The sequence below is a fragment of the Sphaerodactylus townsendi genome, linkage group LG05 (genome assembly GCF_021028975.2).
Source record: "Sphaerodactylus townsendi isolate TG3544 linkage group LG05, MPM_Stown_v2.3, whole genome shotgun sequence".
Lineage (NCBI taxonomy): Eukaryota > Metazoa > Chordata > Lepidosauria > Squamata > Sphaerodactylidae > Sphaerodactylus > Sphaerodactylus townsendi.
In genome coordinates, this window is record NC_059429.1 from 78,860,711 (window position 1) to 78,882,453 (window position 21,743).

Sequence of the window (21,743 nt, forward strand, 5' to 3'; positions counted from 1 at the left end):
GGGGGGGGGGGGTGGGGGGGGGGGGGGGTGGGGGGGGGGGGGGGTGGGGGGGGGGGGGGGTGGGGGGGGGGGGGGGTGGGGGGGGGGGGGGGTGGGGGGGGGGGGGGGTGGGGGGGGGGGGGGGTGGGGGGGGGGGGGGGTGGGGGGGGGGGGGGGTGGGGGGGGGGGGGGGTGGGGGGGGGGGGGGGTGGGGGGGGGGGGGGGTGGGGGGGGGGGGGGGTGGGGGGGGGGGGGGGTGGGGGGGGGGGGGGGTGGGGGGGGGGGGGGGTGGGGGGGGGGGGGGGTGGGGGGGGGGGGGGGTGGGGGGGGGGGGGGGTGGGGGGGGGGGGGGGTGGGGGGGGGGGGGGGTGGGGGGGGGGGGGGGTGGGGGGGGGGGGGGGTGGGGGGGGGGGGGGGTGGGGGGGGGGGGGGGTGGGGGGGGGGGGGGGTGGGGGGGGGGGGGGGTGGGGGGGGGGGGGGGTGGGGGGGGGGGGGGGTGGGGGGGGGGGGGGGTGGGGGGGGGGGGGGGTGGGGGGGGGGGGGGGTGGGGGGGGGGGGGGGTGGGGGGGGGGGGGGGTGGGGGGGGGGGGGGGTGGGGGGGGGGGGGGGTGGGGGGGGGGGGGGGTGGGGGGGGGGGGGGGTGGGGGGGGGGGGGGGTGGGGGGGGGGGGGGGTGGGGGGGGGGGGGGGTGGGGGGGGGGGGGGGTGGGGGGGGGGGGGGGTGGGGGGGGGGGGGGGTGGGGGGGGGGGGGGGTGGGGGGGGGGGGGGGTGGGGGGGGGGGGGGGTGGGGGGGGGGGGGGGTGGGGGGGGGGGGGGGTGGGGGGGGGGGGGGGTGGGGGGGGGGGGGGGTGGGGGGGGGGGGGGGTGGGGGGGGGGGGGGGTGGGGGGGGGGGGGGGTGGGGGGGGGGGGGGGTGGGGGGGGGGGGGGGTGGGGGGGGGGGGGGGTGGGGGGGGGGGGGGGTGGGGGGGGGGGGGGGTGGGGGGGGGGGGGGGTGGGGGGGGGGGGGGGTGGGGGGGGGGGGGGGTGGGGGGGGGGGGGGGTGGGGGGGGGGGGGGGTGGGGGGGGGGGGGGGTGGGGGGGGGGGGGGGTGGGGGGGGGGGGGGGTGGGGGGGGGGGGGGGTGGGGGGGGGGGGGGGTGGGGGGGGGGGGGGGTGGGGGGGGGGGGGGGTGGGGGGGGGGGGGGGTGGGGGGGGGGGGGGGTGGGGGGGGGGGGGGGTGGGGGGGGGGGGGGGTGGGGGGGGGGGGGGGTGGGGGGGGGGGGGGGTGGGGGGGGGGGGGGGTGGGGGGGGGGGGGGGTGGGGGGGGGGGGGGGTGGGGGGGGGGGGGGGTGGGGGGGGGGGGGGGTGGGGGGGGGGGGGGGTGGGGGGGGGGGGGGGTGGGGGGGGGGGGGGGTGGGGGGGGGGGGGGGTGGGGGGGGGGGGGGGTGGGGGGGGGGGGGGGTGGGGGGGGGGGGGGGTGGGGGGGGGGGGGGGTGGGGGGGGGGGGGGGTGGGGGGGGGGGGGGGTGGGGGGGGGGGGGGGTGGGGGGGGGGGGGGGTGGGGGGGGGGGGGGGTGGGGGGGGGGGGGGGTGGGGGGGGGGGGGGGTGGGGGGGGGGGGGGGTGGGGGGGGGGGGGGGTGGGGGGGGGGGGGGGTGGGGGGGGGGGGGGGTGGGGGGGGGGGGGGGTGGGGGGGGGGGGGGGTGGGGGGGGGGGGGGGTGGGGGGGGGGGGGGGTGGGGGGGGGGGGGGGTGGGGGGGGGGGGGGGTGGGGGGGGGGGGGGGTGGGGGGGGGGGGGGGTGGGGGGGGGGGGGGGTGGGGGGGGGGGGGGGTGGGGGGGGGGGGGGGTGGGGGGGGGGGGGGGTGGGGGGGGGGGGGGGTGGGGGGGGGGGGGGGTGGGGGGGGGGGGGGGTGGGGGGGGGGGGGGGTGGGGGGGGGGGGGGGTGGGGGGGGGGGGGGGTGGGGGGGGGGGGGGGTGGGGGGGGGGGGGGGTGGGGGGGGGGGGGGGTGGGGGGGGGGGGGGGTGGGGGGGGGGGGGGGTGGGGGGGGGGGGGGGTGGGGGGGGGGGGGGGTGGGGGGGGGGGGGGGTGGGGGGGGGGGGGGGTGGGGGGGGGGGGGGGTGGGGGGGGGGGGGGGTGGGGGGGGGGGGGGGTGGGGGGGGGGGGGGGTGGGGGGGGGGGGGGGTGGGGGGGGGGGGGGGTGGGGGGGGGGGGGGGTGGGGGGGGGGGGGGGTGGGGGGGGGGGGGGGTGGGGGGGGGGGGGGGTGGGGGGGGGGGGGGGTGGGGGGGGGGGGGGGTGGGGGGGGGGGGGGGTGGGGGGGGGGGGGGGTGGGGGGGGGGGGGGGTGGGGGGGGGGGGGGGTGGGGGGGGGGGGGGGTGGGGGGGGGGGGGGGTGGGGGGGGGGGGGGGTGGGGGGGGGGGGGGGTGGGGGGGGGGGGGGGTGGGGGGGGGGGGGGGTGGGGGGGGGGGGGGGTGGGGGGGGGGGGGGGTGGGGGGGGGGGGGGGTGGGGGGGGGGGGGGGTGGGGGGGGGGGGGGGTGGGGGGGGGGGGGGGTGGGGGGGGGGGGGGGTGGGGGGGGGGGGGGGTGGGGGGGGGGGGGGGTGGGGGGGGGGGGGGGTGGGGGGGGGGGGGGGTGGGGGGGGGGGGGGGTGGGGGGGGGGGGGGGTGGGGGGGGGGGGGGGTGGGGGGGGGGGGGGGTGGGGGGGGGGGGGGGTGGGGGGGGGGGGGGGTGGGGGGGGGGGGGGGTGGGGGGGGGGGGGGGTGGGGGGGGGGGGGGGTGGGGGGGGGGGGGGGTGGGGGGGGGGGGGGGTGGGGGGGGGGGGGGGTGGGGGGGGGGGGGGGTGGGGGGGGGGGGGGGTGGGGGGGGGGGGGGGTGGGGGGGGGGGGGGGTGGGGGGGGGGGGGGGTGGGGGGGGGGGGGGGTGGGGGGGGGGGGGGGTGGGGGGGGGGGGGGGTGGGGGGGGGGGGGGGTGGGGGGGGGGGGGGGTGGGGGGGGGGGGGGGTGGGGGGGGGGGGGGGTGGGGGGGGGGGGGGGTGGGGGGGGGGGGGGGTGGGGGGGGGGGGGGGTGGGGGGGGGGGGGGGTGGGGGGGGGGGGGGGTGGGGGGGGGGGGGGGTGGGGGGGGGGGGGGGTGGGGGGGGGGGGGGGTGGGGGGGGGGGGGGGTGGGGGGGGGGGGGGGTGGGGGGGGGGGGGGGTGGGGGGGGGGGGGGGTGGGGGGGGGGGGGGGTGGGGGGGGGGGGGGGTGGGGGGGGGGGGGGGTGGGGGGGGGGGGGGGTGGGGGGGGGGGGGGGTGGGGGGGGGGGGGGGTGGGGGGGGGGGGGGGTGGGGGGGGGGGGGGGTGGGGGGGGGGGGGGGTGGGGGGGGGGGGGGGTGGGGGGGGGGGGGGGTGGGGGGGGGGGGGGGTGGGGGGGGGGGGGGGTGGGGGGGGGGGGGGGTGGGGGGGGGGGGGGGTGGGGGGGGGGGGGGGTGGGGGGGGGGGGGGGTGGGGGGGGGGGGGGGTGGGGGGGGGGGGGGGTGGGGGGGGGGGGGGGTGGGGGGGGGGGGGGGTGGGGGGGGGGGGGGGTGGGGGGGGGGGGGGGTGGGGGGGGGGGGGGGTGGGGGGGGGGGGGGGTGGGGGGGGGGGGGGGTGGGGGGGGGGGGGGGTGGGGGGGGGGGGGGGTGGGGGGGGGGGGGGGTGGGGGGGGGGGGGGGTGGGGGGGGGGGGGGGTGGGGGGGGGGGGGGGTGGGGGGGGGGGGGGGTGGGGGGGGGGGGGGGTGGGGGGGGGGGGGGGTGGGGGGGGGGGGGGGTGGGGGGGGGGGGGGGTGGGGGGGGGGGGGGGTGGGGGGGGGGGGGGGTGGGGGGGGGGGGGGGTGGGGGGGGGGGGGGGTGGGGGGGGGGGGGGGTGGGGGGGGGGGGGGGTGGGGGGGGGGGGGGGTGGGGGGGGGGGGGGGTGGGGGGGGGGGGGGGTGGGGGGGGGGGGGGGTGGGGGGGGGGGGGGGTGGGGGGGGGGGGGGGTGGGGGGGGGGGGGGGTGGGGGGGGGGGGGGGTGGGGGGGGGGGGGGGTGGGGGGGGGGGGGGGTGGGGGGGGGGGGGGGTGGGGGGGGGGGGGGGTGGGGGGGGGGGGGGGTGGGGGGGGGGGGGGGTGGGGGGGGGGGGGGGTGGGGGGGGGGGGGGGTGGGGGGGGGGGGGGGTGGGGGGGGGGGGGGGTGGGGGGGGGGGGGGGTGGGGGGGGGGGGGGGTGGGGGGGGGGGGGGGTGGGGGGGGGGGGGGGTGGGGGGGGGGGGGGGTGGGGGGGGGGGGGGGTGGGGGGGGGGGGGGGTGGGGGGGGGGGGGGGTGGGGGGGGGGGGGGGTGGGGGGGGGGGGGGGTGGGGGGGGGGGGGGGTGGGGGGGGGGGGGGGTGGGGGGGGGGGGGGGTGGGGGGGGGGGGGGGTGGGGGGGGGGGGGGGTGGGGGGGGGGGGGGGTGGGGGGGGGGGGGGGTGGGGGGGGGGGGGGGTGGGGGGGGGGGGGGGTGGGGGGGGGGGGGGGTGGGGGGGGGGGGGGGTGGGGGGGGGGGGGGGTGGGGGGGGGGGGGGGTGGGGGGGGGGGGGGGTGGGGGGGGGGGGGGGTGGGGGGGGGGGGGGGTGGGGGGGGGGGGGGGTGGGGGGGGGGGGGGGTGGGGGGGGGGGGGGGTGGGGGGGGGGGGGGGTGGGGGGGGGGGGGGGTGGGGGGGGGGGGGGGTGGGGGGGGGGGGGGGTGGGGGGGGGGGGGGGTGGGGGGGGGGGGGGGTGGGGGGGGGGGGGGGTGGGGGGGGGGGGGGGTGGGGGGGGGGGGGGGTGGGGGGGGGGGGGGGTGGGGGGGGGGGGGGGTGGGGGGGGGGGGGGGTGGGGGGGGGGGGGGGTGGGGGGGGGGGGGGGTGGGGGGGGGGGGGGGTGGGGGGGGGGGGGGGTGGGGGGGGGGGGGGGTGGGGGGGGGGGGGGGTGGGGGGGGGGGGGGGTGGGGGGGGGGGGGGGTGGGGGGGGGGGGGGGTGGGGGGGGGGGGGGGTGGGGGGGGGGGGGGGTGGGGGGGGGGGGGGGTGGGGGGGGGGGGGGGTGGGGGGGGGGGGGGGTGGGGGGGGGGGGGGGTGGGGGGGGGGGGGGGTGGGGGGGGGGGGGGGTGGGGGGGGGGGGGGGTGGGGGGGGGGGGGGGTGGGGGGGGGGGGGGGTGGGGGGGGGGGGGGGTGGGGGGGGGGGGGGGTGGGGGGGGGGGGGGGTGGGGGGGGGGGGGGGTGGGGGGGGGGGGGGGTGGGGGGGGGGGGGGGTGGGGGGGGGGGGGGGTGGGGGGGGGGGGGGGTGGGGGGGGGGGGGGGTGGGGGGGGGGGGGGGTGGGGGGGGGGGGGGGTGGGGGGGGGGGGGGGTGGGGGGGGGGGGGGGTGGGGGGGGGGGGGGGTGGGGGGGGGGGGGGGTGGGGGGGGGGGGGGGTGGGGGGGGGGGGGGGTGGGGGGGGGGGGGGGTGGGGGGGGGGGGGGGTGGGGGGGGGGGGGGGTGGGGGGGGGGGGGGGTGGGGGGGGGGGGGGGTGGGGGGGGGGGGGGGTGGGGGGGGGGGGGGGTGGGGGGGGGGGGGGGTGGGGGGGGGGGGGGGTGGGGGGGGGGGGGGGTGGGGGGGGGGGGGGGTGGGGGGGGGGGGGGGTGGGGGGGGGGGGGGGTGGGGGGGGGGGGGGGTGGGGGGGGGGGGGGGTGGGGGGGGGGGGGGGTGGGGGGGGGGGGGGGTGGGGGGGGGGGGGGGTGGGGGGGGGGGGGGGTGGGGGGGGGGGGGGGTGGGGGGGGGGGGGGGTGGGGGGGGGGGGGGGTGGGGGGGGGGGGGGGTGGGGGGGGGGGGGGGTGGGGGGGGGGGGGGGTGGGGGGGGGGGGGGGTGGGGGGGGGGGGGGGTGGGGGGGGGGGGGGGTGGGGGGGGGGGGGGGTGGGGGGGGGGGGGGGTGGGGGGGGGGGGGGGTGGGGGGGGGGGGGGGTGGGGGGGGGGGGGGGTGGGGGGGGGGGGGGGTGGGGGGGGGGGGGGGTGGGGGGGGGGGGGGGTGGGGGGGGGGGGGGGTGGGGGGGGGGGGGGGTGGGGGGGGGGGGGGGTGGGGGGGGGGGGGGGTGGGGGGGGGGGGGGGTGGGGGGGGGGGGGGGTGGGGGGGGGGGGGGGTGGGGGGGGGGGGGGGTGGGGGGGGGGGGGGGTGGGGGGGGGGGGGGGTGGGGGGGGGGGGGGGTGGGGGGGGGGGGGGGTGGGGGGGGGGGGGGGTGGGGGGGGGGGGGGGTGGGGGGGGGGGGGGGTGGGGGGGGGGGGGGGTGGGGGGGGGGGGGGGTGGGGGGGGGGGGGGGTGGGGGGGGGGGGGGGTGGGGGGGGGGGGGGGTGGGGGGGGGGGGGGGTGGGGGGGGGGGGGGGTGGGGGGGGGGGGGGGTGGGGGGGGGGGGGGGTGGGGGGGGGGGGGGGTGGGGGGGGGGGGGGGTGGGGGGGGGGGGGGGTGGGGGGGGGGGGGGGTGGGGGGGGGGGGGGGTGGGGGGGGGGGGGGGTGGGGGGGGGGGGGGGTGGGGGGGGGGGGGGGTGGGGGGGGGGGGGGGTGGGGGGGGGGGGGGGTGGGGGGGGGGGGGGGTGGGGGGGGGGGGGGGTGGGGGGGGGGGGGGGTGGGGGGGGGGGGGGGTGGGGGGGGGGGGGGGTGGGGGGGGGGGGGGGTGGGGGGGGGGGGGGGTGGGGGGGGGGGGGGGTGGGGGGGGGGGGGGGTGGGGGGGGGGGGGGGTGGGGGGGGGGGGGGGTGGGGGGGGGGGGGGGTGGGGGGGGGGGGGGGTGGGGGGGGGGGGGGGTGGGGGGGGGGGGGGGTGGGGGGGGGGGGGGGTGGGGGGGGGGGGGGGTGGGGGGGGGGGGGGGTGGGGGGGGGGGGGGGTGGGGGGGGGGGGGGGTGGGGGGGGGGGGGGGTGGGGGGGGGGGGGGGTGGGGGGGGGGGGGGGTGGGGGGGGGGGGGGGTGGGGGGGGGGGGGGGTGGGGGGGGGGGGGGGTGGGGGGGGGGGGGGGTGGGGGGGGGGGGGGGTGGGGGGGGGGGGGGGTGGGGGGGGGGGGGGGTGGGGGGGGGGGGGGGTGGGGGGGGGGGGGGGTGGGGGGGGGGGGGGGTGGGGGGGGGGGGGGGTGGGGGGGGGGGGGGGTGGGGGGGGGGGGGGGTGGGGGGGGGGGGGGGTGGGGGGGGGGGGGGGTGGGGGGGGGGGGGGGTGGGGGGGGGGGGGGGTGGGGGGGGGGGGGGGTGGGGGGGGGGGGGGGTGGGGGGGGGGGGGGGTGGGGGGGGGGGGGGGTGGGGGGGGGGGGGGGTGGGGGGGGGGGGGGGTGGGGGGGGGGGGGGGTGGGGGGGGGGGGGGGTGGGGGGGGGGGGGGGTGGGGGGGGGGGGGGGTGGGGGGGGGGGGGGGTGGGGGGGGGGGGGGGTGGGGGGGGGGGGGGGTGGGGGGGGGGGGGGGTGGGGGGGGGGGGGGGTGGGGGGGGGGGGGGGTGGGGGGGGGGGGGGGTGGGGGGGGGGGGGGGTGGGGGGGGGGGGGGGTGGGGGGGGGGGGGGGTGGGGGGGGGGGGGGGTGGGGGGGGGGGGGGGTGGGGGGGGGGGGGGGTGGGGGGGGGGGGGGGTGGGGGGGGGGGGGGGTGGGGGGGGGGGGGGGTGGGGGGGGGGGGGGGTGGGGGGGGGGGGGGGTGGGGGGGGGGGGGGGTGGGGGGGGGGGGGGGTGGGGGGGGGGGGGGGTGGGGGGGGGGGGGGGTGGGGGGGGGGGGGGGTGGGGGGGGGGGGGGGTGGGGGGGGGGGGGGGTGGGGGGGGGGGGGGGTGGGGGGGGGGGGGGGTGGGGGGGGGGGGGGGTGGGGGGGGGGGGGGGTGGGGGGGGGGGGGGGTGGGGGGGGGGGGGGGTGGGGGGGGGGGGGGGTGGGGGGGGGGGGGGGTGGGGGGGGGGGGGGGTGGGGGGGGGGGGGGGTGGGGGGGGGGGGGGGTGGGGGGGGGGGGGGGTGGGGGGGGGGGGGGGTGGGGGGGGGGGGGGGTGGGGGGGGGGGGGGGTGGGGGGGGGGGGGGGTGGGGGGGGGGGGGGGTGGGGGGGGGGGGGGGTGGGGGGGGGGGGGGGTGGGGGGGGGGGGGGGTGGGGGGGGGGGGGGGTGGGGGGGGGGGGGGGTGGGGGGGGGGGGGGGTGGGGGGGGGGGGGGGTGGGGGGGGGGGGGGGTGGGGGGGGGGGGGGGTGGGGGGGGGGGGGGGTGGGGGGGGGGGGGGGTGGGGGGGGGGGGGGGTGGGGGGGGGGGGGGGTGGGGGGGGGGGGGGGTGGGGGGGGGGGGGGGTGGGGGGGGGGGGGGGTGGGGGGGGGGGGGGGTGGGGGGGGGGGGGGGTGGGGGGGGGGGGGGGTGGGGGGGGGGGGGGGTGGGGGGGGGGGGGGGTGGGGGGGGGGGGGGGTGGGGGGGGGGGGGGGTGGGGGGGGGGGGGGGTGGGGGGGGGGGGGGGTGGGGGGGGGGGGGGGTGGGGGGGGGGGGGGGTGGGGGGGGGGGGGGGTGGGGGGGGGGGGGGGTGGGGGGGGGGGGGGGTGGGGGGGGGGGGGGGTGGGGGGGGGGGGGGGTGGGGGGGGGGGGGGGTGGGGGGGGGGGGGGGTGGGGGGGGGGGGGGGTGGGGGGGGGGGGGGGTGGGGGGGGGGGGGGGTGGGGGGGGGGGGGGGTGGGGGGGGGGGGGGGTGGGGGGGGGGGGGGGTGGGGGGGGGGGGGGGTGGGGGGGGGGGGGGGTGGGGGGGGGGGGGGGTGGGGGGGGGGGGGGGTGGGGGGGGGGGGGGGTGGGGGGGGGGGGGGGTGGGGGGGGGGGGGGGTGGGGGGGGGGGGGGGTGGGGGGGGGGGGGGGTGGGGGGGGGGGGGGGTGGGGGGGGGGGGGGGTGGGGGGGGGGGGGGGTGGGGGGGGGGGGGGGTGGGGGGGGGGGGGGGTGGGGGGGGGGGGGGGTGGGGGGGGGGGGGGGTGGGGGGGGGGGGGGGTGGGGGGGGGGGGGGGTGGGGGGGGGGGGGGGTGGGGGGGGGGGGGGGTGGGGGGGGGGGGGGGTGGGGGGGGGGGGGGGTGGGGGGGGGGGGGGGTGGGGGGGGGGGGGGGTGGGGGGGGGGGGGGGTGGGGGGGGGGGGGGGTGGGGGGGGGGGGGGGTGGGGGGGGGGGGGGGTGGGGGGGGGGGGGGGTGGGGGGGGGGGGGGGTGGGGGGGGGGGGGGGTGGGGGGGGGGGGGGGTGGGGGGGGGGGGGGGTGGGGGGGGGGGGGGGTGGGGGGGGGGGGGGGTGGGGGGGGGGGGGGGTGGGGGGGGGGGGGGGTGGGGGGGGGGGGGGGTGGGGGGGGGGGGGGGTGGGGGGGGGGGGGGGTGGGGGGGGGGGGGGGTGGGGGGGGGGGGGGGTGGGGGGGGGGGGGGGTGGGGGGGGGGGGGGGTGGGGGGGGGGGGGGGTGGGGGGGGGGGGGGGTGGGGGGGGGGGGGGGTGGGGGGGGGGGGGGGTGGGGGGGGGGGGGGGTGGGGGGGGGGGGGGGTGGGGGGGGGGGGGGGTGGGGGGGGGGGGGGGTGGGGGGGGGGGGGGGTGGGGGGGGGGGGGGGTGGGGGGGGGGGGGGGTGGGGGGGGGGGGGGGTGGGGGGGGGGGGGGGTGGGGGGGGGGGGGGGTGGGGGGGGGGGGGGGTGGGGGGGGGGGGGGGTGGGGGGGGGGGGGGGTGGGGGGGGGGGGGGGTGGGGGGGGGGGGGGGTGGGGGGGGGGGGGGGTGGGGGGGGGGGGGGGTGGGGGGGGGGGGGGGTGGGGGGGGGGGGGGGTGGGGGGGGGGGGGGGTGGGGGGGGGGGGGGGTGGGGGGGGGGGGGGGTGGGGGGGGGGGGGGGTGGGGGGGGGGGGGGGTGGGGGGGGGGGGGGGTGGGGGGGGGGGGGGGTGGGGGGGGGGGGGGGTGGGGGGGGGGGGGGGTGGGGGGGGGGGGGGGTGGGGGGGGGGGGGGGTGGGGGGGGGGGGGGGTGGGGGGGGGGGGGGGTGGGGGGGGGGGGGGGTGGGGGGGGGGGGGGGTGGGGGGGGGGGGGGGTGGGGGGGGGGGGGGGTGGGGGGGGGGGGGGGTGGGGGGGGGGGGGGGTGGGGGGGGGGGGGGGTGGGGGGGGGGGGGGGTGGGGGGGGGGGGGGGTGGGGGGGGGGGGGGGTGGGGGGGGGGGGGGGTGGGGGGGGGGGGGGGTGGGGGGGGGGGGGGGTGGGGGGGGGGGGGGGTGGGGGGGGGGGGGGGTGGGGGGGGGGGGGGGTGGGGGGGGGGGGGGGTGGGGGGGGGGGGGGGTGGGGGGGGGGGGGGGTGGGGGGGGGGGGGGGTGGGGGGGGGGGGGGGTGGGGGGGGGGGGGGGTGGGGGGGGGGGGGGGTGGGGGGGGGGGGGGGTGGGGGGGGGGGGGGGTGGGGGGGGGGGGGGGTGGGGGGGGGGGGGGGTGGGGGGGGGGGGGGGTGGGGGGGGGGGGGGGTGGGGGGGGGGGGGGGTGGGGGGGGGGGGGGGTGGGGGGGGGGGGGGGTGGGGGGGGGGGGGGGTGGGGGGGGGGGGGGGTGGGGGGGGGGGGGGGTGGGGGGGGGGGGGGGTGGGGGGGGGGGGGGGTGGGGGGGGGGGGGGGTGGGGGGGGGGGGGGGTGGGGGGGGGGGGGGGTGGGGGGGGGGGGGGGTGGGGGGGGGGGGGGGTGGGGGGGGGGGGGGGTGGGGGGGGGGGGGGGTGGGGGGGGGGGGGGGTGGGGGGGGGGGGGGGTGGGGGGGGGGGGGGGTGGGGGGGGGGGGGGGTGGGGGGGGGGGGGGGTGGGGGGGGGGGGGGGTGGGGGGGGGGGGGGGTGGGGGGGGGGGGGGGTGGGGGGGGGGGGGGGTGGGGGGGGGGGGGGGTGGGGGGGGGGGGGGGTGGGGGGGGGGGGGGGTGGGGGGGGGGGGGGGTGGGGGGGGGGGGGGGTGGGGGGGGGGGGGGGTGGGGGGGGGGGGGGGTGGGGGGGGGGGGGGGTGGGGGGGGGGGGGGGTGGGGGGGGGGGGGGGTGGGGGGGGGGGGGGGTGGGGGGGGGGGGGGGTGGGGGGGGGGGGGGGTGGGGGGGGGGGGGGGTGGGGGGGGGGGGGGGTGGGGGGGGGGGGGGGTGGGGGGGGGGGGGGGTGGGGGGGGGGGGGGGTGGGGGGGGGGGGGGGTGGGGGGGGGGGGGGGTGGGGGGGGGGGGGGGTGGGGGGGGGGGGGGGTGGGGGGGGGGGGGGGTGGGGGGGGGGGGGGGTGGGGGGGGGGGGGGGTGGGGGGGGGGGGGGGTGGGGGGGGGGGGGGGTGGGGGGGGGGGGGGGTGGGGGGGGGGGGGGGTGGGGGGGGGGGGGGGTGGGGGGGGGGGGGGGTGGGGGGGGGGGGGGGTGGGGGGGGGGGGGGGTGGGGGGGGGGGGGGGTGGGGGGGGGGGGGGGTGGGGGGGGGGGGGGGTGGGGGGGGGGGGGGGTGGGGGGGGGGGGGGGTGGGGGGGGGGGGGGGTGGGGGGGGGGGGGGGTGGGGGGGGGGGGGGGTGGGGGGGGGGGGGGGTGGGGGGGGGGGGGGGTGGGGGGGGGGGGGGGTGGGGGGGGGGGGGGGTGGGGGGGGGGGGGGGTGGGGGGGGGGGGGGGTGGGGGGGGGGGGGGGTGGGGGGGGGGGGGGGTGGGGGGGGGGGGGGGTGGGGGGGGGGGGGGGTGGGGGGGGGGGGGGGTGGGGGGGGGGGGGGGTGGGGGGGGGGGGGGGTGGGGGGGGGGGGGGGTGGGGGGGGGGGGGGGTGGGGGGGGGGGGGGGTGGGGGGGGGGGGGGGTGGGGGGGGGGGGGGGTGGGGGGGGGGGGGGGTGGGGGGGGGGGGGGGTGGGGGGGGGGGGGGGTGGGGGGGGGGGGGGGTGGGGGGGGGGGGGGGTGGGGGGGGGGGGGGGTGGGGGGGGGGGGGGGTGGGGGGGGGGGGGGGTGGGGGGGGGGGGGGGTGGGGGGGGGGGGGGGTGGGGGGGGGGGGGGGTGGGGGGGGGGGGGGGTGGGGGGGGGGGGGGGTGGGGGGGGGGGGGGGTGGGGGGGGGGGGGGGTGGGGGGGGGGGGGGGTGGGGGGGGGGGGGGGTGGGGGGGGGGGGGGGTGGGGGGGGGGGGGGGTGGGGGGGGGGGGGGGTGGGGGGGGGGGGGGGTGGGGGGGGGGGGGGGTGGGGGGGGGGGGGGGTGGGGGGGGGGGGGGGTGGGGGGGGGGGGGGGTGGGGGGGGGGGGGGGTGGGGGGGGGGGGGGGTGGGGGGGGGGGGGGGTGGGGGGGGGGGGGGGTGGGGGGGGGGGGGGGTGGGGGGGGGGGGGGGTGGGGGGGGGGGGGGGTGGGGGGGGGGGGGGGTGGGGGGGGGGGGGGGTGGGGGGGGGGGGGGGTGGGGGGGGGGGGGGGTGGGGGGGGGGGGGGGTGGGGGGGGGGGGGGGTGGGGGGGGGGGGGGGTGGGGGGGGGGGGGGGTGGGGGGGGGGGGGGGTGGGGGGGGGGGGGGGTGGGGGGGGGGGGGGGTGGGGGGGGGGGGGGGTGGGGGGGGGGGGGGGTGGGGGGGGGGGGGGGTGGGGGGGGGGGGGGGTGGGGGGGGGGGGGGGTGGGGGGGGGGGGGGGTGGGGGGGGGGGGGGGTGGGGGGGGGGGGGGGTGGGGGGGGGGGGGGGTGGGGGGGGGGGGGGGTGGGGGGGGGGGGGGGTGGGGGGGGGGGGGGGTGGGGGGGGGGGGGGGTGGGGGGGGGGGGGGGTGGGGGGGGGGGGGGGTGGGGGGGGGGGGGGGTGGGGGGGGGGGGGGGTGGGGGGGGGGGGGGGTGGGGGGGGGGGGGGGTGGGGGGGGGGGGGGGTGGGGGGGGGGGGGGGTGGGGGGGGGGGGGGGTGGGGGGGGGGGGGGGTGGGGGGGGGGGGGGGTGGGGGGGGGGGGGGGTGGGGGGGGGGGGGGGTGGGGGGGGGGGGGGGTGGGGGGGGGGGGGGGTGGGGGGGGGGGGGGGTGGGGGGGGGGGGGGGTGGGGGGGGGGGGGGGTGGGGGGGGGGGGGGGTGGGGGGGGGGGGGGGTGGGGGGGGGGGGGGGTGGGGGGGGGGGGGGGTGGGGGGGGGGGGGGGTGGGGGGGGGGGGGGGTGGGGGGGGGGGGGGGTGGGGGGGGGGGGGGGTGGGGGGGGGGGGGGGTGGGGGGGGGGGGGGGTGGGGGGGGGGGGGGGTGGGGGGGGGGGGGGGTGGGGGGGGGGGGGGGTGGGGGGGGGGGGGGGTGGGGGGGGGGGGGGGTGGGGGGGGGGGGGGGTGGGGGGGGGGGGGGGTGGGGGGGGGGGGGGGTGGGGGGGGGGGGGGGTGGGGGGGGGGGGGGGTGGGGGGGGGGGGGGGTGGGGGGGGGGGGGGGTGGGGGGGGGGGGGGGTGGGGGGGGGGGGGGGTGGGGGGGGGGGGGGGTGGGGGGGGGGGGGGGTGGGGGGGGGGGGGGGTGGGGGGGGGGGGGGGTGGGGGGGGGGGGGGGTGGGGGGGGGGGGGGGTGGGGGGGGGGGGGGGTGGGGGGGGGGGGGGGTGGGGGGGGGGGGGGGTGGGGGGGGGGGGGGGTGGGGGGGGGGGGGGGTGGGGGGGGGGGGGGGTGGGGGGGGGGGGGGGTGGGGGGGGGGGGGGGTGGGGGGGGGGGGGGGTGGGGGGGGGGGGGGGTGGGGGGGGGGGGGGGTGGGGGGGGGGGGGGGTGGGGGGGGGGGGGGGTGGGGGGGGGGGGGGGTGGGGGGGGGGGGGGGTGGGGGGGGGGGGGGGTGGGGGGGGGGGGGGGTGGGGGGGGGGGGGGGTGGGGGGGGGGGGGGGTGGGGGGGGGGGGGGGTGGGGGGGGGGGGGGGTGGGGGGGGGGGGGGGTGGGGGGGGGGGGGGGTGGGGGGGGGGGGGGGTGGGGGGGGGGGGGGGTGGGGGGGGGGGGGGGTGGGGGGGGGGGGGGGTGGGGGGGGGGGGGGGTGGGGGGGGGGGGGGGTGGGGGGGGGGGGGGGTGGGGGGGGGGGGGGGTGGGGGGGGGGGGGGGTGGGGGGGGGGGGGGGTGGGGGGGGGGGGGGGTGGGGGGGGGGGGGGGTGGGGGGGGGGGGGGGTGGGGGGGGGGGGGGGTGGGGGGGGGGGGGGGTGGGGGGGGGGGGGGGTGGGGGGGGGGGGGGGTGGGGGGGGGGGGGGGTGGGGGGGGGGGGGGGTGGGGGGGGGGGGGGGTGGGGGGGGGGGGGGGTGGGGGGGGGGGGGGGTGGGGGGGGGGGGGGGTGGGGGGGGGGGGGGGTGGGGGGGGGGGGGGGTGGGGGGGGGGGGGGGTGGGGGGGGGGGGGGGTGGGGGGGGGGGGGGGTGGGGGGGGGGGGGGGTGGGGGGGGGGGGGGGTGGGGGGGGGGGGGGGTGGGGGGGGGGGGGGGTGGGGGGGGGGGGGGGTGGGGGGGGGGGGGGGTGGGGGGGGGGGGGGGTGGGGGGGGGGGGGGGTGGGGGGGGGGGGGGGTGGGGGGGGGGGGGGGTGGGGGGGGGGGGGGGTGGGGGGGGGGGGGGGTGGGGGGGGGGGGGGGTGGGGGGGGGGGGGGGTGGGGGGGGGGGGGGGTGGGGGGGGGGGGGGGTGGGGGGGGGGGGGGGTGGGGGGGGGGGGGGGTGGGGGGGGGGGGGGGTGGGGGGGGGGGGGGGTGGGGGGGGGGGGGGGTGGGGGGGGGGGGGGGTGGGGGGGGGGGGGGGTGGGGGGGGGGGGGGGTGGGGGGGGGGGGGGGTGGGGGGGGGGGGGGGTGGGGGGGGGGGGGGGTGGGGGGGGGGGGGGGTGGGGGGGGGGGGGGGTGGGGGGGGGGGGGGGTGGGGGGGGGGGGGGGTGGGGGGGGGGGGGGGTGGGGGGGGGGGGGGGTGGGGGGGGGGGGGGGTGGGGGGGGGGGGGGGTGGGGGGGGGGGGGGGTGGGGGGGGGGGGGGGTGGGGGGGGGGGGGGGTGGGGGGGGGGGGGGGTGGGGGGGGGGGGGGGTGGGGGGGGGGGGGGGTGGGGGGGGGGGGGGGTGGGGGGGGGGGGGGGTGGGGGGGGGGGGGGGTGGGGGGGGGGGGGGGTGGGGGGGGGGGGGGGTGGGGGGGGGGGGGGGTGGGGGGGGGGGGGGGTGGGGGGGGGGGGGGGTGGGGGGGGGGGGGGGTGGGGGGGGGGGGGGGTGGGGGGGGGGGGGGGTGGGGGGGGGGGGGGGTGGGGGGGGGGGGGGGTGGGGGGGGGGGGGGGTGGGGGGGGGGGGGGGTGGGGGGGGGGGGGGGTGGGGGGGGGGGGGGGTGGGGGGGGGGGGGGGTGGGGGGGGGGGGGGGTGGGGGGGGGGGGGGGTGGGGGGGGGGGGGGGTGGGGGGGGGGGGGGGTGGGGGGGGGGGGGGGTGGGGGGGGGGGGGGGTGGGGGGGGGGGGGGGTGGGGGGGGGGGGGGGTGGGGGGGGGGGGGGGTGGGGGGGGGGGGGGGTGGGGGGGGGGGGGGGTGGGGGGGGGGGGGGGTGGGGGGGGGGGGGGGTGGGGGGGGGGGGGGGTGGGGGGGGGGGGGGGTGGGGGGGGGGGGGGGTGGGGGGGGGGGGGGGTGGGGGGGGGGGGGGGTGGGGGGGGGGGGGGGTGGGGGGGGGGGGGGGTGGGGGGGGGGGGGGGTGGGGGGGGGGGGGGGTGGGGGGGGGGGGGGGTGGGGGGGGGGGGGGGTGGGGGGGGGGGGGGGTGGGGGGGGGGGGGGGTGGGGGGGGGGGGGGGTGGGGGGGGGGGGGGGTGGGGGGGGGGGGGGGTGGGGGGGGGGGGGGGTGGGGGGGGGGGGGGGTGGGGGGGGGGGGGGGTGGGGGGGGGGGGGGGTGGGGGGGGGGGGGGGTGGGGGGGGGGGGGGGTGGGGGGGGGGGGGGGTGGGGGGGGGGGGGGGTGGGGGGGGGGGGGGGTGGGGGGGGGGGGGGGTGGGGGGGGGGGGGGGTGGGGGGGGGGGGGGGTGGGGGGGGGGGGGGGTGGGGGGGGGGGGGGGTGGGGGGGGGGGGGGGTGGGGGGGGGGGGGGGTGGGGGGGGGGGGGGGTGGGGGGGGGGGGGGGTGGGGGGGGGGGGGGGTGGGGGGGGGGGGGGGTGGGGGGGGGGGGGGGTGGGGGGGGGGGGGGGTGGGGGGGGGGGGGGGTGGGGGGGGGGGGGGGTGGGGGGGGGGGGGGGTGGGGGGGGGGGGGGGTGGGGGGGGGGGGGGGTGGGGGGGGGGGGGGGTGGGGGGGGGGGGGGGTGGGGGGGGGGGGGGGTGGGGGGGGGGGGGGGTGGGGGGGGGGGGGGGTGGGGGGGGGGGGGGGTGGGGGGGGGGGGGGGTGGGGGGGGGGGGGGGTGGGGGGGGGGGGGGGTGGGGGGGGGGGGGGGTGGGGGGGGGGGGGGGTGGGGGGGGGGGGGGGTGGGGGGGGGGGGGGGTGGGGGGGGGGGGGGGTGGGGGGGGGGGGGGGTGGGGGGGGGGGGGGGTGGGGGGGGGGGGGGGTGGGGGGGGGGGGGGGTGGGGGGGGGGGGGGGTGGGGGGGGGGGGGGGTGGGGGGGGGGGGGGGTGGGGGGGGGGGGGGGTGGGGGGGGGGGGGGGTGGGGGGGGGGGGGGGTGGGGGGGGGGGGGGGTGGGGGGGGGGGGGGGTGGGGGGGGGGGGGGGTGGGGGGGGGGGGGGGTGGGGGGGGGGGGGGGTGGGGGGGGGGGGGGGTGGGGGGGGGGGGGGGTGGGGGGGGGGGGGGGTGGGGGGGGGGGGGGGTGGGGGGGGGGGGGGGTGGGGGGGGGGGGGGGTGGGGGGGGGGGGGGGTGGGGGGGGGGGGGGGTGGGGGGGGGGGGGGGTGGGGGGGGGGGGGGGTGGGGGGGGGGGGGGGTGGGGGGGGGGGGGGGTGGGGGGGGGGGGGGGTGGGGGGGGGGGGGGGTGGGGGGGGGGGGGGGTGGGGGGGGGGGGGGGTGGGGGGGGGGGGGGGTGGGGGGGGGGGGGGGTGGGGGGGGGGGGGGGTGGGGGGGGGGGGGGGTGGGGGGGGGGGGGGGTGGGGGGGGGGGGGGGTGGGGGGGGGGGGGGGTGGGGGGGGGGGGGGGTGGGGGGGGGGGGGGGTGGGGGGGGGGGGGGGTGGGGGGGGGGGGGGGTGGGGGGGGGGGGGGGTGGGGGGGGGGGGGGGTGGGGGGGGGGGGGGGTGGGGGGGGGGGGGGGTGGGGGGGGGGGGGGGTGGGGGGGGGGGGGGGTGGGGGGGGGGGGGGGTGGGGGGGGGGGGGGGTGGGGGGGGGGGGGGGTGGGGGGGGGGGGGGGTGGGGGGGGGGGGGGGTGGGGGGGGGGGGGGGTGGGGGGGGGGGGGGGTGGGGGGGGGGGGGGGTGGGGGGGGGGGGGGGTGGGGGGGGGGGGGGGTGGGGGGGGGGGGGGGTGGGGGGGGGGGGGGGTGGGGGGGGGGGGGGGTGGGGGGGGGGGGGGGTGGGGGGGGGGGGGGGTGGGGGGGGGGGGGGGTGGGGGGGGGGGGGGGTGGGGGGGGGGGGGGGTGGGGGGGGGGGGGGGTGGGGGGGGGGGGGGGTGGGGGGGGGGGGGGGTGGGGGGGGGGGGGGGTGGGGGGGGGGGGGGGTGGGGGGGGGGGGGGGTGGGGGGGGGGGGGGGTGGGGGGGGGGGGGGGTGGGGGGGGGGGGGGGTGGGGGGGGGGGGGGGTGGGGGGGGGGGGGGGTGGGGGGGGGGGGGGGTGGGGGGGGGGGGGGGTGGGGGGGGGGGGGGGTGGGGGGGGGGGGGGGTGGGGGGGGGGGGGGGTGGGGGGGGGGGGGGGTGGGGGGGGGGGGGGGTGGGGGGGGGGGGGGGTGGGGGGGGGGGGGGGTGGGGGGGGGGGGGGGTGGGGGGGGGGGGGGGTGGGGGGGGGGGGGGGTGGGGGGGGGGGGGGGTGGGGGGGGGGGGGGGTGGGGGGGGGGGGGGGTGGGGGGGGGGGGGGGTGGGGGGGGGGGGGGGTGGGGGGGGGGGGGGGTGGGGGGGGGGGGGGGTGGGGGGGGGGGGGGGTGGGGGGGGGGGGGGGTGGGGGGGGGGGGGGGTGGGGGGGGGGGGGGGTGGGGGGGGGGGGGGGTGGGGGGGGGGGGGGGTGGGGGGGGGGGGGGGTGGGGGGGGGGGGGGGTGGGGGGGGGGGGGGGTGGGGGGGGGGGGGGGTGGGGGGGGGGGGGGGTGGGGGGGGGGGGGGGTGGGGGGGGGGGGGGGTGGGGGGGGGGGGGGGTGGGGGGGGGGGGGGGTGGGGGGGGGGGGGGGTGGGGGGGGGGGGGGGTGGGGGGGGGGGGGGGTGGGGGGGGGGGGGGGTGGGGGGGGGGGGGGGTGGGGGGGGGGGGGGGTGGGGGGGGGGGGGGGTGGGGGGGGGGGGGGGTGGGGGGGGGGGGGGGTGGGGGGGGGGGGGGGTGGGGGGGGGGGGGGGTGGGGGGGGGGGGGGGTGGGGGGGGGGGGGGGTGGGGGGGGGGGGGGGTGGGGGGGGGGGGGGGTGGGGGGGGGGGGGGGTGGGGGGGGGGGGGGGTGGGGGGGGGGGGGGGTGGGGGGGGGGGGGGGTGGGGGGGGGGGGGGGTGGGGGGGGGGGGGGGTGGGGGGGGGGGGGGGTGGGGGGGGGGGGGGGTGGGGGGGGGGGGGGGTGGGGGGGGGGGGGGGTGGGGGGGGGGGGGGGTGGGGGGGGGGGGGGGTGGGGGGGGGGGGGGGTGGGGGGGGGGGGGGGTGGGGGGGGGGGGGGGTGGGGGGGGGGGGGGGTGGGGGGGGGGGGGGGTGGGGGGGGGGGGGGGTGGGGGGGGGGGGGGGTGGGGGGGGGGGGGGGTGGGGGGGGGGGGGGGTGGGGGGGGGGGGGGGTGGGGGGGGGGGGGGGTGGGGGGGGGGGGGGGTGGGGGGGGGGGGGGGTGGGGGGGGGGGGGGGTGGGGGGGGGGGGGGGTGGGGGGGGGGGGGGGTGGGGGGGGGGGGGGGTGGGGGGGGGGGGGGGTGGGGGGGGGGGGGGGTGGGGGGGGGGGGGGGTGGGGGGGGGGGGGGGTGGGGGGGGGGGGGGGTGGGGGGGGGGGGGGGTGGGGGGGGGGGGGGGTGGGGGGGGGGGGGGGTGGGGGGGGGGGGGGGTGGGGGGGGGGGGGGGTGGGGGGGGGGGGGGGTGGGGGGGGGGGGGGGTGGGGGGGGGGGGGGGTGGGGGGGGGGGGGGGTGGGGGGGGGGGGGGGTGGGGGGGGGGGGGGGTGGGGGGGGGGGGGGGTGGGGGGGGGGGGGGGTGGGGGGGGGGGGGGGTGGGGGGGGGGGGGGGTGGGGGGGGGGGGGGGTGGGGGGGGGGGGGGGTGGGGGGGGGGGGGGGTGGGGGGGGGGGGGGGTGGGGGGGGGGGGGGGTGGGGGGGGGGGGGGGTGGGGGGGGGGGGGGGTGGGGGGGGGGGGGGGTGGGGGGGGGGGGGGGTGGGGGGGGGGGGGGGTGGGGGGGGGGGGGGGTGGGGGGGGGGGGGGGTGGGGGGGGGGGGGGGTGGGGGGGGGGGGGGGTGGGGGGGGGGGGGGGTGGGGGGGGGGGGGGGTGGGGGGGGGGGGGGGTGGGGGGGGGGGGGGGTGGGGGGGGGGGGGGGTGGGGGGGGGGGGGGGTGGGGGGGGGGGGGGGTGGGGGGGGGGGGGGGTGGGGGGGGGGGGGGGTGGGGGGGGGGGGGGGTGGGGGGGGGGGGGGGGGGGGGGGGGGGGGGGTGGGGGGGGGGGGGGGGGGGGGGGGGGGGGGGTGGGGGGGGGGTGCATCACTTTACATTTTGCTACGTGGAACTGCGTTTGCGAACTGTAGCCCACTCACCTAATTTATCCCAGGTCTGCTTGGAGCTCTTACGCGTCCTTTGTGGGACATACGCATAATTTGGTAATACATCTGCAAACTTGGCCACCACGCTACCCACCCCTACTTCCAGGTCATTTATGAATAAGTTAAAGAGCACTGGTCCCAAAACGGATCCTTGGGGGACACCACTCCCTACATCTCTCCATTGCGAGAACTTCCCGTTTATACCCACCCTTTGTTTCCTGTTCCTCAACCAGTTTTTAATCCATAGGAGGACTTCCCCTCTTATTCCTTCATTGCTGAGTTTGCTTTCGTTCCCTTTTATCTGTGCAGTGCCACTTGCGGGCTTGCCTGAAGGGTCCTCTCATGGGAAATGTTATCTAGGTTCTTGTGAGGGGATGCAATGCTATGCAGCTGAGAAAGAAGGACCATTGAACAACTCTTCCGGTAATTTTTTTCCTAATATCCAACCAGTATCTTTCCATCTGCAATTTAAAACCATTATTGCAAGTCCTATCCTCTGCTGCTGGAGGAGAACAGCTCCCTGCCCTCTACTAAGTGACAGCCCTTCAAATACTTAGAGCAATCATGTCCCCTTTCAACCTCCCCTTCTTCAGACAACATTCCTAAGTCCCACAATCTTTCCTAATAGGGCTTGGTTACCAGGCCCCTGATCATCCTTGTCACTGCCTTCTGTACTCGTTCTATTCGGCCCACATCCTCTTTGAAGTGAGGCCTCCAGAACTGCTCACAGTTCCCTAAATGCAGCTTGACCAATGCAGTGTTCAGCAGCAGCATAACATTTTGCAATTTGGATGTTATGCCTCTGATGATACGGCCCCATTAGCCCTTTTTATCACTTCATCACACTGGCTGCTCATATTTAATTTACCCATTCACACACACTGCTACCCAGAAGTGTATCCCCTGTCAAGTATGCATGTTCCTCGTTTTTGTTACTCAGATGTAAAACTCAGCACTGATCCTTGTTACATTGCATTTTATTCACATCTGCCCACTTTTCCAGTATGTTCAGTTCTCATAGAATTCTACCTCCATCTTCTGGTGTGTTCACTGCTCCATAGTTAATCAGTCATCAGATAATTACTAATCTTCATGGATGCAATTATCATATAAGAAGAAGAAGAAGAAGAAGAAGAAGAGTTTGGATTTATATCCCCCCTTTCTCTCCTGCAGGAGACTCAAAGGGGCTTACAATTTCCTTGCCCTTCCCCCCTCACAACAAACACCCTGTGAGGTAGGTGGGGCTGAGAGAGCTCCATAGAGCTGTGACTAGCCCAAGGTCACCCAGCTGGCATGTGTGGGAGTGTACAGGCTAATCTGAATTCCCCAGATAAGCCTCCACAGCTCAGGTGGCAGAGCTGGGAATCAAACCTGGTTCCTCCAGATTAGATACACGAGCTCTTAACCTCCTACGCCACTGCTGCAGGAGAACACCTTGTCAACATCTTTGCTTGCATTTTGAGAATTTTGGGGACTCTGCCTAAACAAGAAGGCAAGTGTCTTATATTTTATTGTGACTATTTCTGCACTTTGTAAACTTCACAGTTAATCTTACAAATGTTTTAACTGTATGTACTGGCTATGTGCTTTCTATTTTTATATATTATGTTTACACTGCTGATCTAAGATCGTATCTATTAAATTTTATTTTATCTGATTTGGGACTCTACCTTCCCCAAGTGATCTAGCAAAGTAATGCAGTATTCCTATATGACTTGACTATAAGAAGATGACTTTGATCTCATCTTACTGTAAGTTAGTCCCAGTTGCTGAAAGACAGCTCCAGTTTGGCTCTTCATGAGATCACAAAGAAACACCTGTGACAGCAGTACTAGTCTGAATATTTTCTGCGTACCAGTAAGTCAAACATTTTTCTAGTGGTTTCTAACGTTCAGGGAATGGCAACGTTATTCTTTGTGGTCACCATATGCTTGCACTTATGTTTGAATGAAGCCTACATACCGAGTGCCAAGGTCTCAAGCAGAGAAGGCTTTTCCATCTATTGAGATACCCATCTATTGAAATTAGTTAGAGATGCCAAGGATTGCAAATTTGGATTCTTCTGCACATAATGCTCCACCAAACCTTTATAATAGTACATTTTTGTTTTAAAGGCTCTTAACTTAAGGGTGGTATAAACAGGAAAAAGAGGACAACTACATAAGGAGGCTAAAAAGGCAATGAT

The 21,743-nt window shown here is 88.5% G+C and overlaps 1 protein-coding gene across 1 annotated transcript in view; it reads right to left on the reverse strand.

Annotated features, from left to right (window-relative positions):
• CACNA1S (calcium voltage-gated channel subunit alpha1 S) overlaps positions 1–21,743 on the reverse strand; it is a 99,992-nt gene that overhangs the window by 7,193 nt on the left and 71,056 nt on the right. The window lies entirely within an intron of this gene.